At 45.0% G+C, this 14,604-nt stretch overlaps 1 protein-coding gene across 1 annotated transcript in view; it reads right to left on the minus strand.

Annotated features, from left to right (window-relative positions):
• The window catches only part of SERPINA10 (serpin family A member 10), a 19,377-nt gene extending 14,738 nt beyond the window's left edge, over nucleotides 1-4,639 (minus strand). The window contains exon 1 of the mRNA XM_024197129.1: nucleotides 4,555-4,639. The gene's annotated coding sequence lies outside the window, so the exon portion shown is untranslated. The remainder of the gene's footprint in view (nucleotides 1-4,554) is intronic.
• Nucleotides 4,640-14,604: the final 9,965 nt, after the last annotated feature.

The raw sequence follows: 14,604 nt of genomic DNA on the forward strand, positions 1-14,604 counted from the left end.
TACCTGACTCTGTTGGCTGCCCCGCCCTGACCCAGGGCCTGGGCTACTGGACTTTGTCTGGGCTCAGCTCCTGAGACAAGGACCTGAGCCCCCCGCTGAACTATTGGTTGCTACCCCCGCCCTGGCTAAGGGCCGGGGCTACTAGACTTTGTTTGTGCTCAGCTCCCGACACAAGGACCTGAGCCCCCTGGAACTATGGGTTGCTGTCCCCCGCCCTGACTAAGGGCCTGGGCTGCTAGACTTTGTTCGTGTTCAGCTCCTGAAGGAAGGACTGAGCTCAGCGATTGGGTTCTTGCCCAGCCCCTGAGGCAAGGACTGGCGCCCAAAATCCCTATCCCTGAGTGTTAGGTGCCCCGCCCTGAGCTAGCGTTTGGGGCCCATCTAACCGTGTGCTTTTGTTTAGCCCCTGCCTGAGGGGCGGAACCCCGAGACTTTTGGACCCCAAGGACCGATTTGGGGCCGGGTAGTGAATCGGCCTGGCACCCGACGGCCCCTGAGAGGGCCCGGCTCCCGCACCGGACTATTACAGGGGACATAGTACTTCCTTCTAGCCTTTTAAACAAGACTGCACCCTCTTAATGTCCATGTTACTGTTTGTGTCTGCTGAGCTATGATGAGGTTGTGAGGCCCTGGACTGAGAATCCAATACCATTGCAAACAGGTAAGGAAATTCGTCATTCCCTTTCACTTTTCATTCATCTGATATGGATTATTTATTCTTGTGGACAGAGTGGTGCCCAGACCATGTGTAGTGTTACCTCTTGTTCTTTTACACTTCACTTATCAAATATTGTTTTGTAAGATCCAATGAATGCTGAAGTGGGCTTGTGAATGGACTGAGGGTGAGACACTTACTCTGTTTGGAATATTATTATTCTCTGTCACAAGCAGTGATTTCTAAGCAACATTCATGCAGAGGAATGTTCTGTAAAACCTTGCAATAAGAAAGTTAAATTTTCAAAAAGGCCCCAATTTAACATCCAAATTTGCTCATGCAAAATCCAAAATTTGCATGTGAAAATGGAAGTTGCTTATATAAATCACATAGACGCATAACTTTTCCATCTACATGTGTAATTGCCATTTGTGTATTGAAATCAAAGACACTGAACATACAACATAACCAGAGCAAATTTAAAAGCAAAGTGTGAATTGTTTCCCATACAATATAGGATAGAATATCACTTTTATACAATATTTTGAATTTGCTTATTTTCAGACAGGAAATCCCACCCCCTTCCATCCAAATTAGAAGGGTGTTCCAAACTCTGTTAGGATGGCTAGAAAGAAAAATGATCTGGTGCCATTTGAAATTTCATTCTGCACCAGTTCTCTTTGTATAAGAGTGATCATAAGAATGAAGAAGAGGTATGAAAGGATTGATTCTGTTAAATGGGCCCATCATTAAAATAGTAGGCTTTTAGTTAAGTAGATGGAAAGAACAGTCTCAATAGATGTTTTGTTGTTAAGGGATATCTGATCTCTAACACTGGAGTATGGTAATTGTATAACTTGACATTTGTCATATGGCCAGAGAATTATGTGATAGACTAGGTGACCTCTTGAGGTTCCTTCTAGCTCTACATTTTTATGATTTTATGCAAAAATCTGGCATTATCTGAATGCCATAAATTCAGAGTTCAGCAAACGCTCATGATTGCCTACATCAAGATGTGTAATTGTCTGTGGGCGTAAGCCCTGAAAAGGCACTTACTTTGTGCCCAGATGTCTTACTGCTCACATGAAACAGCCCACATTTGGCAGTCAGGCAGTCAATTCTCTATTGAAATAGTGAGTTACATTCTGTACAAGATGGCAGCCCAGATGGGCTATAATGAATGAATCAGGAGACAATGAAATAGTTGAATGTGATGCATCTTCCTAATCACATGTAAAATGTGGAAAATATTAAAAATATACAACTTAAAACCATTTCCACCAATTTTATATTTATTTTAACTATATCTACACTCCCAGTGGAATTCCCTATGCCCATCACACACCGACTAAAGATGTACTAGGTGTGGGTCATGAAAGCTCCTGCCATTTTATCCTTTTTAAACATTACTAGAATCCCAAATATATGAAATATGAAATCCCTCTCATAGGTTAGATTGGACTGTCTTGGAGACTGCTTCTTTCCCTCTGCACCATCCCAACAGTTGAGATCAGCTCTTGCTAATAGTTCTAAGACTGAACTCTGTGGGAATGGAGCAGGGAGGGGTTTGACTCCTCCCTTTCTTCTCACACAGGCACTGCACTGCACCGCACCACCTTCCTTATTCCCCAGGGAGAGCTCACCATGGGCCCTCAAAAACCCACCAATGCAATTTCCTGGATTGCCCAACAGGGGGCTGCAATATGACTCTCACATCCCATCTGGGTTGAATATGCTACCTCCACAGCACTTACCTTCCCTACTTGTCCAAGGAGCAGGAACCCTAATCCTAGAACAGAGTCTGTTTCCATAAATGGCCGTGCACAGTGCTATCACTGGACCAGGCTATAGAGCATACCTTTTAACTTCACCTTTAAACTAGACATTTATTATATCTGTGACCCATACATAGTACTTGGGCTCAGATTTTGCTTTTCATGTGTTCTCTGGAGCTCTAATATACCTTAATTGTTGGCAGATTGTCATTTATGGTTAATATAATTAGCTGATGTGATTACATTACTTCTATCATTTGAGTTAAGTGGTTAAGGTGAAATTCACTCTGGTCTAACAAGCCTTCTCAAGACCCTCTGCACAATTTAAATCTCATGTAATCCTAGTGCAGGCCCTCTGCACTGGGAAAATTGCATGAGGAGGTTAAATGCATTATCCAGACAGGATGAATGTGTTCTAATCAGTCATCTTCAGACCAAAAGTAAGTCTCCATCTAGGGTACAAATAGTTGGGTGGAAGTTTAATGTTGAAACTGAAAATTGGGCAAAACTTGGTTTTGATACAAGCCTAAAACTTGAGCTAAATTTCCTGAGTCTCCAGCTCTGTGGTGGGATTTGTAGTTTGGAGACTCTGAAGCCAAAGGTCAAGTAAAAAAGTGTGTGTGGGGGGAGATCCATCACACTAAAAGGTTACTTGAATTCCTGGTAAACCAAATCTCCTGAGTATGGCATAGCCTTAGTTTCTCTTGAAAAACTTTCTCATCACTCTCCCTGCAGTTGTTCGATCCTACATTACTCTTTACATTAGCAAGGGGCAAACCATGCATCTGTGCAAAGCCCAAGAAGCCAAACTGTGCACTGACAAATTTTGCAAGGCTTGGGGAAAGCAATTCTCTTCCAGCTCCCTGTACAGCACTGGTGCTCCTTGGCCACTACTGTAGTTATAGGGCTGCCGCAGCCTCTGCCCCTGCAATGCACCCCTTACATGGGAAGGAACATAGTGACTGATCTTCCTAGACTCCTCCCACCTCCGCCCCCTCCTTGGCAACAAAGATAGGGGCACCTATGGAATTAGACTTTATGATAGGTTTGGGGTATGCTCTCCCTCCATCCACTCCTGGTATCCTGTTCCTCCAACACCAGATGAATCCTGGCATCTTACATCATTTCTGTGGTAGGCAGAGCCCTCTGCCACTGAGGGGTTGGCAAGATCTGCCTTTTATAAAATTCACAGTTAGAGGGACTGATCCTGTTTTCACACAAGTCAATGGCAACAATCCCACTGACGTTAATAGCAACAGGATCAGGCCCAAATGTTTAATAAACATAGTGGAGAACCAGCTTCTCCTTTACTGCTGAGGCTAGTGTCTAGACTTTTTAATTGCCCTGAGATAAAGTAGCTGATAACAATGCACCCAGCACTCCCTGCATTATTTGAAGAGTCTGTGATGTTATTCCAGATTCAGTGCTTGGCAGGGAACCGAAGAGTGAAGTTTTTACTTAGGGCCTGATCCAAAACCAACTGAAGTGAAGGGAAAGACTCTCTAGACCTCAAAAAAGCAAAACTCCCGCTGACTTGGGAACACTGCTAAAGAGCACACAGTTGGATGATAGTCTATTGCTAGTTTGGGATTTTAGACATATCATTACAAAAGTTTTGCTGTTCAGCATCAATAACCGTCTGATAAACAAAGCTTTTGAACGGCGTAGAAAATATATGAAAGTAGAGGAAGAAGCTTTGAAAACAATCATGTATTTGTTGTCTAAATTGTAAAAGCAAAAGCTTGCATTTGTACAGAATGTGAAGTTCAAACATTGTTTTGGATTCCCAAAGATCTCAGTTTTTAACACTGCAGAACAGAAGACACATTTCATTAAAATTTTTAACCGTGAAAGCAGGAAAAAGTTGGTATAAACTTTGGTTTAGGATGATTTGTAGTACCAACATATCTACAGTAGGAGGTTTCTTGCTTTTTGCTCATACTAAAAGGTTTCCCCTTGAAAACATTATAGCATTTTAAATTAAGATAAAATTTCAATATACAGATAAAATCAACTCCTGCTTGAAACACTGCATAATGTTAAGAACATGCAGATATAATTGCCCCCCCCCCCCCCCCGCATAGGTATTTAAAATTCTTGGTTTAAACAGTTCCATCTTACCAACAAGGCAGCTCGTCTGTTACTTTTCTCAATCAACTATACTTAAAAAAAAACAAAGTTAAATGATGACTGTCCAGTGATGAAGGTCAACAGCAAATATTTGGTATTCCAAAGTGTAATGCTCTGATTTTGTAGGTTATATATTAACTGCTGGTACACAGTGAAAGATGAGTGTCCTATAAGTGGAGGGCCATGTTCCAGTAAATGTCTTATTGATCAATAAAATAATGACAATACTATTGCACTCTCAAATTAACAGATTTGATAGTCTATCTTGGGACCTGATCTTTGTCTTATTCAGGCAATGGGAGTTTGGCCTGATTTAAGACTAGAGTGGAATTTCAAAAGTGGTGCCGTAGGGCAGTTAGGTACCCAGCTCCCAGTGGGAGTCAATAGATGCTGGGTGCTTTACTCCTATCTGTGCCTTTTGGAAATCTGCCCCTAAAGAAGCAGGCCTCAGATACAGACAGTAGATTTGGAATTCCGATTCCCTGGCACTGCATGGAAGAAATCTTACTCCAATATAGGACAGATGGAGGGAGAGGAAAGCAAAGTCACTGTGATATCCTTCTGTACATGTATGTGTGTGCGTAATGATGGATGGTGGTGGGGGGAGATGGGATGATGAGGGAGTTGGGTGTGTACAGTAGCATGCCCAGCTTTCATGCAGCACTCTTTCCCCCAGCAAAGCTAACACTGGTTTTTGTATTAGGCTAGATCCTGCCGTCTGTTCTCCAGGATTCCTACTTCCACTGAAGCCAGTGGGACTTTAGCCTGAGTAAGGGCTGTAGGGCTCAGATTGAGAACAGTTCCCTGCAGGTATTTAATACTCTAAATCTAATCTGTGGGGTATGGTGTGGTTGAAAGGAAAGCTTGAAGAGTCCACAGGGCTTTGGATCTATCAGGTAAAGGGAAAGCAGGATTAAGTAACTTTTTAATCTTTTTTAATCTTTCTTTTCCTTTTTGGGCCACATGTAACTTGCCAAAGACCATTTTCATAGAAAAACTGACTGCTGTAAAATGTATTGGCTGTGTGCTGAGTTCAGCTGGATTTCTCTTTCTCCATATTCACACGCAAAACCCCTCCTTAGGCTGAGTAGTCCCTGACACCTCCAGCATCCCCATTGATTTTGTAGACTTCGGCGGAGCTACTTAAGGAATACAATGCCACTCGGCACATGAGCAAGGACTATCACAGACTAGCCCAGGTGACTGAGTTAGTGCATGGTCCTAGTTGCAAAGAGTGAGGTCAAATCCTTGTGGCTCATTGAATTGCCTCTGTGCCAGGGTTCTGGGGAGAAGATTCGAGACCCCTGGCCCTTGTTGGGTCAAGCAGTGTCCCAGCCCATACAGAATCAACTAACTGCATTTCATCACGGGCTCATGATTTTCTGTCACATGACCATCATTGCATGTGTTATCTAACCAGGACCTTTTCCTAGTGTGGATGCAGGTTAAATCTTTTACCTTGACATAGCTGCTCAAGGCAAACCATAAGCTCCCCCCTTCCCCTCCTGGATGGACCTTGACCAGCTAGACTGAGGTAAAGATGTTAATCTAGGGGAAAGGTCAGGGTTAGGTAACGTGTGTGAGCTAATCCCAGTCCAACAGCCATATTTGCTGATGAAACAAACCGTTCAAGTAGGAGGCAGTTATACAACAGATATCCAGGATGATTGCAAGGATCTAAGCTTTTCTCCCTGAAATGTTAATATGAAAAGTATCTGTAAAATAGACCCATAGCCTATAAAGCAAAACACACAAACATCCATAAAACTGTTTCTAATACAATCTCTTGAATGTATCCAACCAGTTAATCAGCTGTAAGGGGATGCCATTTCTTCCACTCAACAGGTATTCTTAGTCTTTTCAACAGCTGGGTACAGACTTCTTAGTGGCTCTGTTTGTATCTTGCTTATAGGCCCCTCCAGTTTTTCAGAGAACTTGAGGTATACAATTATCCAAATTGCCTTAAAACCCTGCCCTGCTCCCCCGCTCCCCCGGCAGCCTCTGCCTGGTGGGGGCTTCGGACTCTCAGCGGTGACTGGGGCGGTGCAGGTCCCTGCAGCCCCGGTACACACCGCACTCCCAGTTCCGCACCACAGCCTCCTTCCTGTCGCCGCCGAGCACGTTCCCTGCTGAAAACAGCTCCCGCGGCGCCGGGGCCGCAAGAAGGGTCCCCCAGTGGCCGGGGGGTCCCCGCCCGTGAAGGAAGCCTGAGCCGCTGGCTGGGCCCGGCCTCCCCGTGGTCCTGCGGGCTCGGCTGGGGCACATGGTCCGCCCAGCCTGCGGGGGCAGCAGCGGCCCCTTCGCCGCCTTCTGCGGCTGCGCCCCCCCCTCACCCCGCCCGAGCTCGCTACAATGTAGCCGGGGTGGCTGGGCTGTGCTGCGGACCCGGCGGGTCATGCTGGGGCCAGGTGGACCCTGGCTTATGCCTCCCTATTTCCCCGGACATGTCCGGCTTTTTGAAAATTCCCCCCGGATGGGGATTTGAGGACCAAAAAGCCGGACGTGTCCGGGGAAATCCGGACGTATGGTAACCCTACTGTTGCATCAGCCTTTGCTAATGTAGCCCATAGGATTGTAAAGCATTTGTGACAATAAATCTAAGAAAACCAAATTTCTATGTGACAGATTCACATTTGGATCCAAACTGAGGGAAGAGAGAGAGAGCTGAAAATTAAGGGGCTTCATTGCTTCTCTTAAATGGCTCCAAGTTAAGGGTGAAATTCACCCTATGCAAAAGGTTAGGTGTATGCACCATTTGAAGCACACACCTGTCTAGAATTCAAGATTTCTACATGCCCTTTTTACAGGAGTTTAAATCTGGATTAGGATTTGGACTACAATTAAGTTGTTGTTTTTTACCAGCATAGCTTGTATTGGTTATGGGCATCATTTATTAATTTATTTTTATTGGCATAGCTATACTAGTAAAACCATTAGTGTACACATGGTTGGGGAAACCAGCATAAGCTATACCGGTATAAGCACTTTTATACTGATCTAACTGCTTCCAGACGAGCATTTTTTGCTGGTTAGGCTATAGCTATACCAGTATAACTGCACTGGCAAACCCTCCTAGTAGAGACAATGTCTGAGTCAGAAATTGGAGATTTAATAATGTATTTCCTTAAGGCTTTGTCTTCATTGGGATGCTTAATACATTTTGGAAGTGGATTAAAGCTGAAGAGCACAAATACACTCTTAGTGCAGAATAAGAATGTCCACACAGGGTACTAGTGCAGAAAAGCTATTGCACAACAGCTGTATTGGGGCATTTCCCCATTTAAGAATGAAGAATATTTTTCATCCAGTCTCTATTAAATAGCTGCACTAACAGCAGATTGCATTTGCAACATTATGCCTTATGCAGATAAATGCTAGTTTGCATTGTGATGCTGATTTACTCGGGCAAACTTATGAGCTTGCAATATGTTGGGGGCTGGCTGAAAACTTGGCCCTAAGTGCACATTAAGGAGCAGATTGGTCTTCTTGAATTCAACAGTTCTGTTGAAATGAAAAACAATCTGTACCGTGGAGTCTTTGCTCAGAGAAGTTTTATCTCCTGGATTCACATCAAACAAATAGAAAAAAAGAGGAATGCAAGGTCAATGTGAGGGCTGCAAATTAAACAACAGGGTTATCTTAAACTCACTCCGGGAGAATGGAAAACCAAGATACTCGCTACCGAAGCATTTTCTTATACAGCTAATATCTGTAGAGGGTATCATGGCGCCAATTATTAATAGACTTGTTTTCTATTCTGTGTATTTATTTACAATAATATTATTTAATATTTTTTCATCCTAAACCATGCAACAAAAGGCTGATTTTTTTGTGTGGGCAGGGAAAGGAGCTGCGGAACTGAAAGGAAATGCAACAGGTAGGCCTGCTTTGAACTCAGCATTCAGAGGAGAGATTAGAATCTGATCCGGGAAGCAAGAGGAGTTTTATGAAAGAGGAAAAAGGTCCCAGAAATAATTGACCTAATTAATATGAAAAGGAGTTTTGGCAAAAAGGAAAAGAGGAGGAGGAGTGGCCTTGGGTTTAGAGCAAAGGATTGGGAGTTAAGTGATCTGGGTTATATTCCCATCAGTTAACCTCTCTGTGCCTCAGCTGTTACAGCTGTAAAATGGGGATAATGGTGTTTATCTGCCTTTTGAGGCTATGAATGATAAACCAATATGAGTTTAAAAATATTAGGAATACCATTGACCCTGATCTAATTGATGTTCCTCTTCTATAAACAGAGATTGCCAAAACAGATCCTGCCCGGCCTACATAGTGCATAAAGGTAAGCAAGATTCCCCTCTCCCCCACAGTATAGCCTCTCCAAGCCTTGGGTCAGAACAGGCATCCATGCCCACAATTTCCTTTCCTGAGCAAGCAAAGGAGGGTGTGGGGGGGAGAGCAGAGCCTTGGGTCTGTCCGCAGATGTGTCAGCTGGAGCTGGGCAGGACCAGCAGCAAATAGCAGCCACCTGGGAGGAAGGGTGGGAAGTCGCTAAGGGATGGAATCATGCCTCAATGAGGAGTGATTGATTTCAATGAAACTTTATTGGCATAAGTTACACAAGCATTGCCAAAGCATAAGAAAAAGACAGAGCACTGCAAACCCCTCCACAGGAGCGAGTCTCAGAACCTGGGTCAAATGACTTGGGCTCTGGGGGACCTGACACCTGGCAAGGGGGATGGATTTTAGAGTCTGGGCTCCAGCCCAAGCATAGGATGACCGTACGTCCCTTTTGGCCAGGACAGTCCCTTTTTTAAGCCCTGTCCCAAATTTTTCCAAAAGGAGGCATTTGTCCCATTTGCTCTTGCTGACTTGATCAGTTGGCAAGAGCAAACAGGACCAATGCCTACTTTTGTCAAATAGTGCAGTGCGGTGTGGGTGAGCGGAGATGCCAGCCCCAGGGTTGCCAACTTTCTAACTGCACAAAACTGAACAGCCTTGCCCTGCCCCTACCCTGAGGCCCCACTCCTGCCCCCCCCTTCTCCAAGGGCCCCTCCTCCGCTCACTCCATCCCCTCTCCCTCCGTCGCTCGCTCTTCCCCATCCTCACTCACTTTCACCGGGCTGGGGCAGGGGGTTGGGGTGCTGGAGGGAGTGAAGGCTCCAGCTGGGGGTGTGGGATCTGGAGCAGGGCTGGGGATGAGGGGGTTGGGGTGCAGGAGTGGGCAACAGCCTCACGCGGGGGTGGGAGAGGGTACCAGCGACCGGCAACAGCAATGGGGGTGGGGGCGCCTAGGGTGAGTGGCTGAGGGTGTCCCATTTTCTCTTTGGGAAATATGGTCACCCTACCCAAGCAAGAACATCTATGCTGCTAATTTTAGCCGTACAGTGTGAGCCTTGCAAGCTCTGAGACTTGCTGTTGCGGGTTGGGTTTTTTTTTTTTTTTTTTTAGTGTAGACGTACCCTTAGGCATCAAGGATTCCTTCAGTGCAGCCTGTCATATAGGCACAATCTAGCCCATAGTGCTTTGGTGCTGAGGATAAATGTCCATTTGAAACTACTATTAGAATGTGACCACCAAACTCCTTCCTAGTGGTGACTTTAGTTAAGATTTCAGCCCAGGACCCAATCAGTTAAAAATCCGTACACAATCCCTGGTGCCACCTAGCTTCCTGAACTTATTGTTCACTAAGGCCTAACCACCATTAGGAAGTTTTTCTTTTTGACCAGAGAGGATTATATTTAATGGAAAAATATGTACATGTTATGCACAACGGATATTGAGACACTTCTGAGTCAGCCAGGTTTTTCTGGATGTGGCCCATATGATGATAACGTGTACTAGGATCACATTTGCTGTTTACTACAATTCTGGTTGAGTTGGTTTCTACTGTAAAAATATTCTTCTAGAGGGATATTATTTTCCTAGTACTAGTTTATGACCACTACATTTTTTGACCAAGAAAATACAAAAATTAATCCTTACATTTGTATGGGCACTTCTGTTTGCCCAGCTTTGGGAAGCGCTTTGAGATCTAAATATTTAAATTGGGAGTGCTAAGTATTGTTAGTCTTTTATTTGTGACAGTGTAATTATCAAGCATGGCACTTTAATTCAGTGGGCACCTCACTCATGTTGAAAGCTCGGTGCTTCAATCCTTTTTCCAACTATTTGAATACTCTGGCACTATGATTGTCTCACAGTTTCATCATGTAACAGATGATGGCTACTTTATTCGTAGCCTGTGTAGAAGAATAAATAGCCAGACGAGTAAGGGACCATCAAATATAAAATAATGAATAGAACTAGATCAGAGTCCAGGTATTATGTAAAAGTATCTTTTGGCTTGCTTCATTAACAGCCTTCACCCACAACCTTGCTGACATGGTATTACCAGTAACACACACATAGTTGTATACGGTCCAGCAAACAGCACTTTGAAAAATATGACCTATCTTCAGTACATGAGAAGGATTAAATTAAATTCAAAATGTTGGGGGATTGTATTTCTAGATTATGAAAAAAAAAATTAACATTTCTAGATTTTAACAAAAGTTGTCATGGACAAACCTTAAGAAGCAAAGCTATAAATGACCAGACAAAGGGGTTTTGTCTGATCTGATTCCAAGTAGTTACACTAATTTAAGCTTTTTAAAAGTGTTTTTGTTTAAATATACCTTTAAATAGTCATTGCACACTGTGAAGAGGACAATTTATTTGACGTGTTAGTTTTTTCTTAATATATTCTCAATGAAATAATCCCATGTCATATTATATAGTGGTACGCTGAGCCCTGCTGAGTTCAAGCAAAGGGCTCATTTACCAAAGATAAAGCTGAATAAATAATGATGAAATCCTGTTTCTAATGGACGTGGGGTTTTTAATGTTCTTTTTGGTCAAGTTGCAAAACATCTAGTGACTGAGTTTGAGAGTATTGGCATGTCAGAGGTGACCTGACAAGGTAAAGAAACAACTCCCTGTCACTTCATAGTTCTGTATGTTCTGAAATCTCCCAGAAGCCCGACTCAGCAGAAATGGAGGCCTGGTTTAGGCAAATTACTAGAAAGTGCTGGAGTGCAGAGAGCAATCCTGTACTGGACTCCAGGAGACTAAATAACTATTCAATCCCTCTCATACCTCCAATTCTAGGAGAACACTCCTTCCCAGACTGAGCAGAGGAGGAAGAGGTGCTACAAAGCCACATGTCTCCAAGAAGGCCTCTACTGCAAATGCATAATATCCACTTAGAAGGAACTCTATTGTCACTAGGGCCAGAAAGATTTGTCCTTGGAGGCCTTGTCCGGATCTTGTGTTCAGCACATTTTCACCTTAATAGTTGCTTTCTGTCCACCTTAACAAAATGGAGAGAGAACCCTCAGAATACTCATGCAGAAGGTTCTCTGCTTTTTTCCCTGCTTTCCTCTTCTCCCTTACTCCCAGCAGGAACTTTACCTCTAACCTTGGTTCTGCTTTCTTGTGCTTTGCTATTACTCTTATTTTTTTGTTTTACCGTAGTGCCTAGGAGCTCCAGTCATGGACCAGGACTGCATTGTGCTAGGTGCTGTACAAACACGGAACAGCAAGACCTGACCCAAGGAGCTTACAGCCTAAGCATAGGACAAGAGACAGACACATGGGGGAGTATAAGGAAGCAATGAGACAATATCGGTCAGCACGGTAGGCAGTGGTCTCAGTGCGCCTGCAGCCCAATCATTGTCAAGTATTTTTTGTAGCTATCGCGGTAAAGGAGAGTTTTGAGGAGGGATTTGATGTTGGACAATGAGGCAACTTTGTGGATGTTTACAGAGAGTTCCTCCCAAGCATGTGGGGCAGCATAGAGAAAGCATAACGGTGTTTGATTGAAAATTTAACCAATGGGCAGTTCAGGTTGCCACATCTGAGGTACAAAAAAACGGGACATCTGAGGTGATCTTAAATTCATAAAACTGAACAGCTGGCAGTGTGTCCTGAGCTCCCTTACAGATTTCCCAGGGTAGCCACCTCAAAAAGGGGCGATCCCGGGCAAAGCTGAACAGGTGGCCGCCCCGTGGGTAGTGGAGGCTGGCGCCATTGCCTGATTGGAGGCAAGTGTTGGTAGCTTGCTAGCGAATGAGGGAGGATAGCTAGGGTGAGGATCGACTGTGAAGGGCCTTGAAAATGAATACCAGCAGCCCTTCTGTCAAATGAGATCTCCCTCTAAATTCCCCATCCTTCTGCCACGTAGAGAGACTCATGTTTGCCAGCCACCTCCTCTTCCGCTGCTGGATCTGCTGGGCCAGGTGTCTCTACTCTATGAACCAGTGCTGGTTCCTTCCTGCCCCCAGTCTCTGAGGCCTCTCCCCTCCTGACTCCTGGCTGGAAGGACTAGCTGGGATCCAGCAGCAGGCAGCAAGGAAATGGGGCTCATCAAGAGGGCTGGCCTGGGAAGGGTTCTGAATGGGGGAAGAGGAGCTTGTCCACCAGTATCAGCCTAGCTCTGCCTTCCCCAAGCTCCCCTATGTCAGCCTGAAACCTTCCTGCCATAGCAGCGTCCTGCCCTCTGCCCCTTCACCCTTAGGGGAATGACCCGTTCCCAAGGCCCTAAACACCCAGGGATCAGCCAGTGTCTTACAGGTCAACAAAAGTGACACATGGGGGGTTTGTGGGGGGAATGCAGGGATGCAATGAAGCATGTGACCCCCTAGCTCTAAAAGGGGGAGTATATATTCTCTGTGAAAAGCTGCCCAGAATACCAGCACATCCTTTATTCTTCCCTCTGCAATTCATGGCAGGGGCTCTGTATGCCTCCCATTCCCCCCTCATCCATAGGCCAGGATCTTTTTGTGTCCTCAGTGTCCCCGTCCCCCATTGTCCCCTATTCTCACTTGCATAGCGGGAGCTCTGTGTACCTCCCATTTCCCCTGTTCCTCCCATACCAGGGTCCTCCATTTCCCCCTGCTAGGGGGTCTGTGTGTCCCTATTCCACCCACTTTTCCTCCATGCCAGGATCTCTGTGTGTTCCTTATGCCCCGCCCTCCATATCAGGTTCCCCCGTTCTCCTCCCCACATGACAGGGGCTCTGTGTGCACCCCTATATCCTCTTCCCCGTGCACCATTCGTATGTCCTTTCTTTTTGTCTGACAGATAAATCATACAGCATGTGGACGTTGTGACACTGGCAGTCCAGGTGCCAGCTCTTGCCAAGTCTATAGGCATCAGCTGAGCACTGACAAATTCATAGCTGGAAACTAGACCAGCTCACCTGTTCAAGATAGGTGTTAGATTTTTAAGAATGTGTTTAGATGCTATAAAATGCCTGTAAGTTGCTGCATGCATTAATCTCACTTGCAATGTCCCATGCTATAAGGTGACATGTAAGTTTTGCTTTAGGCTATGTCTACACTGCACTTTCGTCGGTAAAACTTTTGTTGGTCGGGATGTGAAAAAAACAACAACCCAGCCAACAAAAGTTTTACCGACGAAAATTGCTGGTGTAGCCAGTGATTTGCCAGTGGGGGACACTCTCCTGCCGACAAAGTTGCTACCCCTTGTTGGGGGTGGTTTTATTTTGTCGGCAGGCGAGCTTGCTTCTGCCGACAAAGAGCAGCTACACTGCTTACCTCACAACGGCGCGGCTATAGCAGCACAGCTGTGCCACTGTACGACGCACAGTGTAGACACAGCCTCATAACTGTAAAATTGCCTGCTCTGAACCTGTGACCCCAGACAGGAGGAGTGGTGTCCTTGCCCATCAAGGACTGTCAAAACTAAATGGGCCATTGTGGCCGATGGTGACAGAAAGACTTGGTTAATGGCCCTCTCACACCCAGGAAGGTTCTATGCGCAAGAAAGCTCGTCCCGTCATCTTGCTTTCTGGAAGGAGGAAATAAAAAGAGCTGACATGACCATTTTTCTCTCTCTTTGCTGTTTGGACGCTCACAGGGCTGGAGCTCAGAAACAGAAGAGGAGATCCCCAGGGTCAACCTAGTTTAGCCCTAAAAGACATTCAGTGGTGACAGATTTCTACAACTCTGTCGCCTTTTGGAACCACAGACTGTAACTCATTTGTATATATATATGTGTGTGTGTGTGTGTGTGTATATCTATAGTGCTTGC

Source organism: Terrapene carolina, unplaced genomic scaffold, assembly GCF_002925995.2.
Source record: "Terrapene carolina triunguis isolate 2854851 unplaced genomic scaffold, T_m_triunguis-2.0 Scaffold96, whole genome shotgun sequence".
Classification (NCBI taxonomy): domain Eukaryota; kingdom Metazoa; phylum Chordata; order Testudines; family Emydidae; genus Terrapene; species Terrapene triunguis.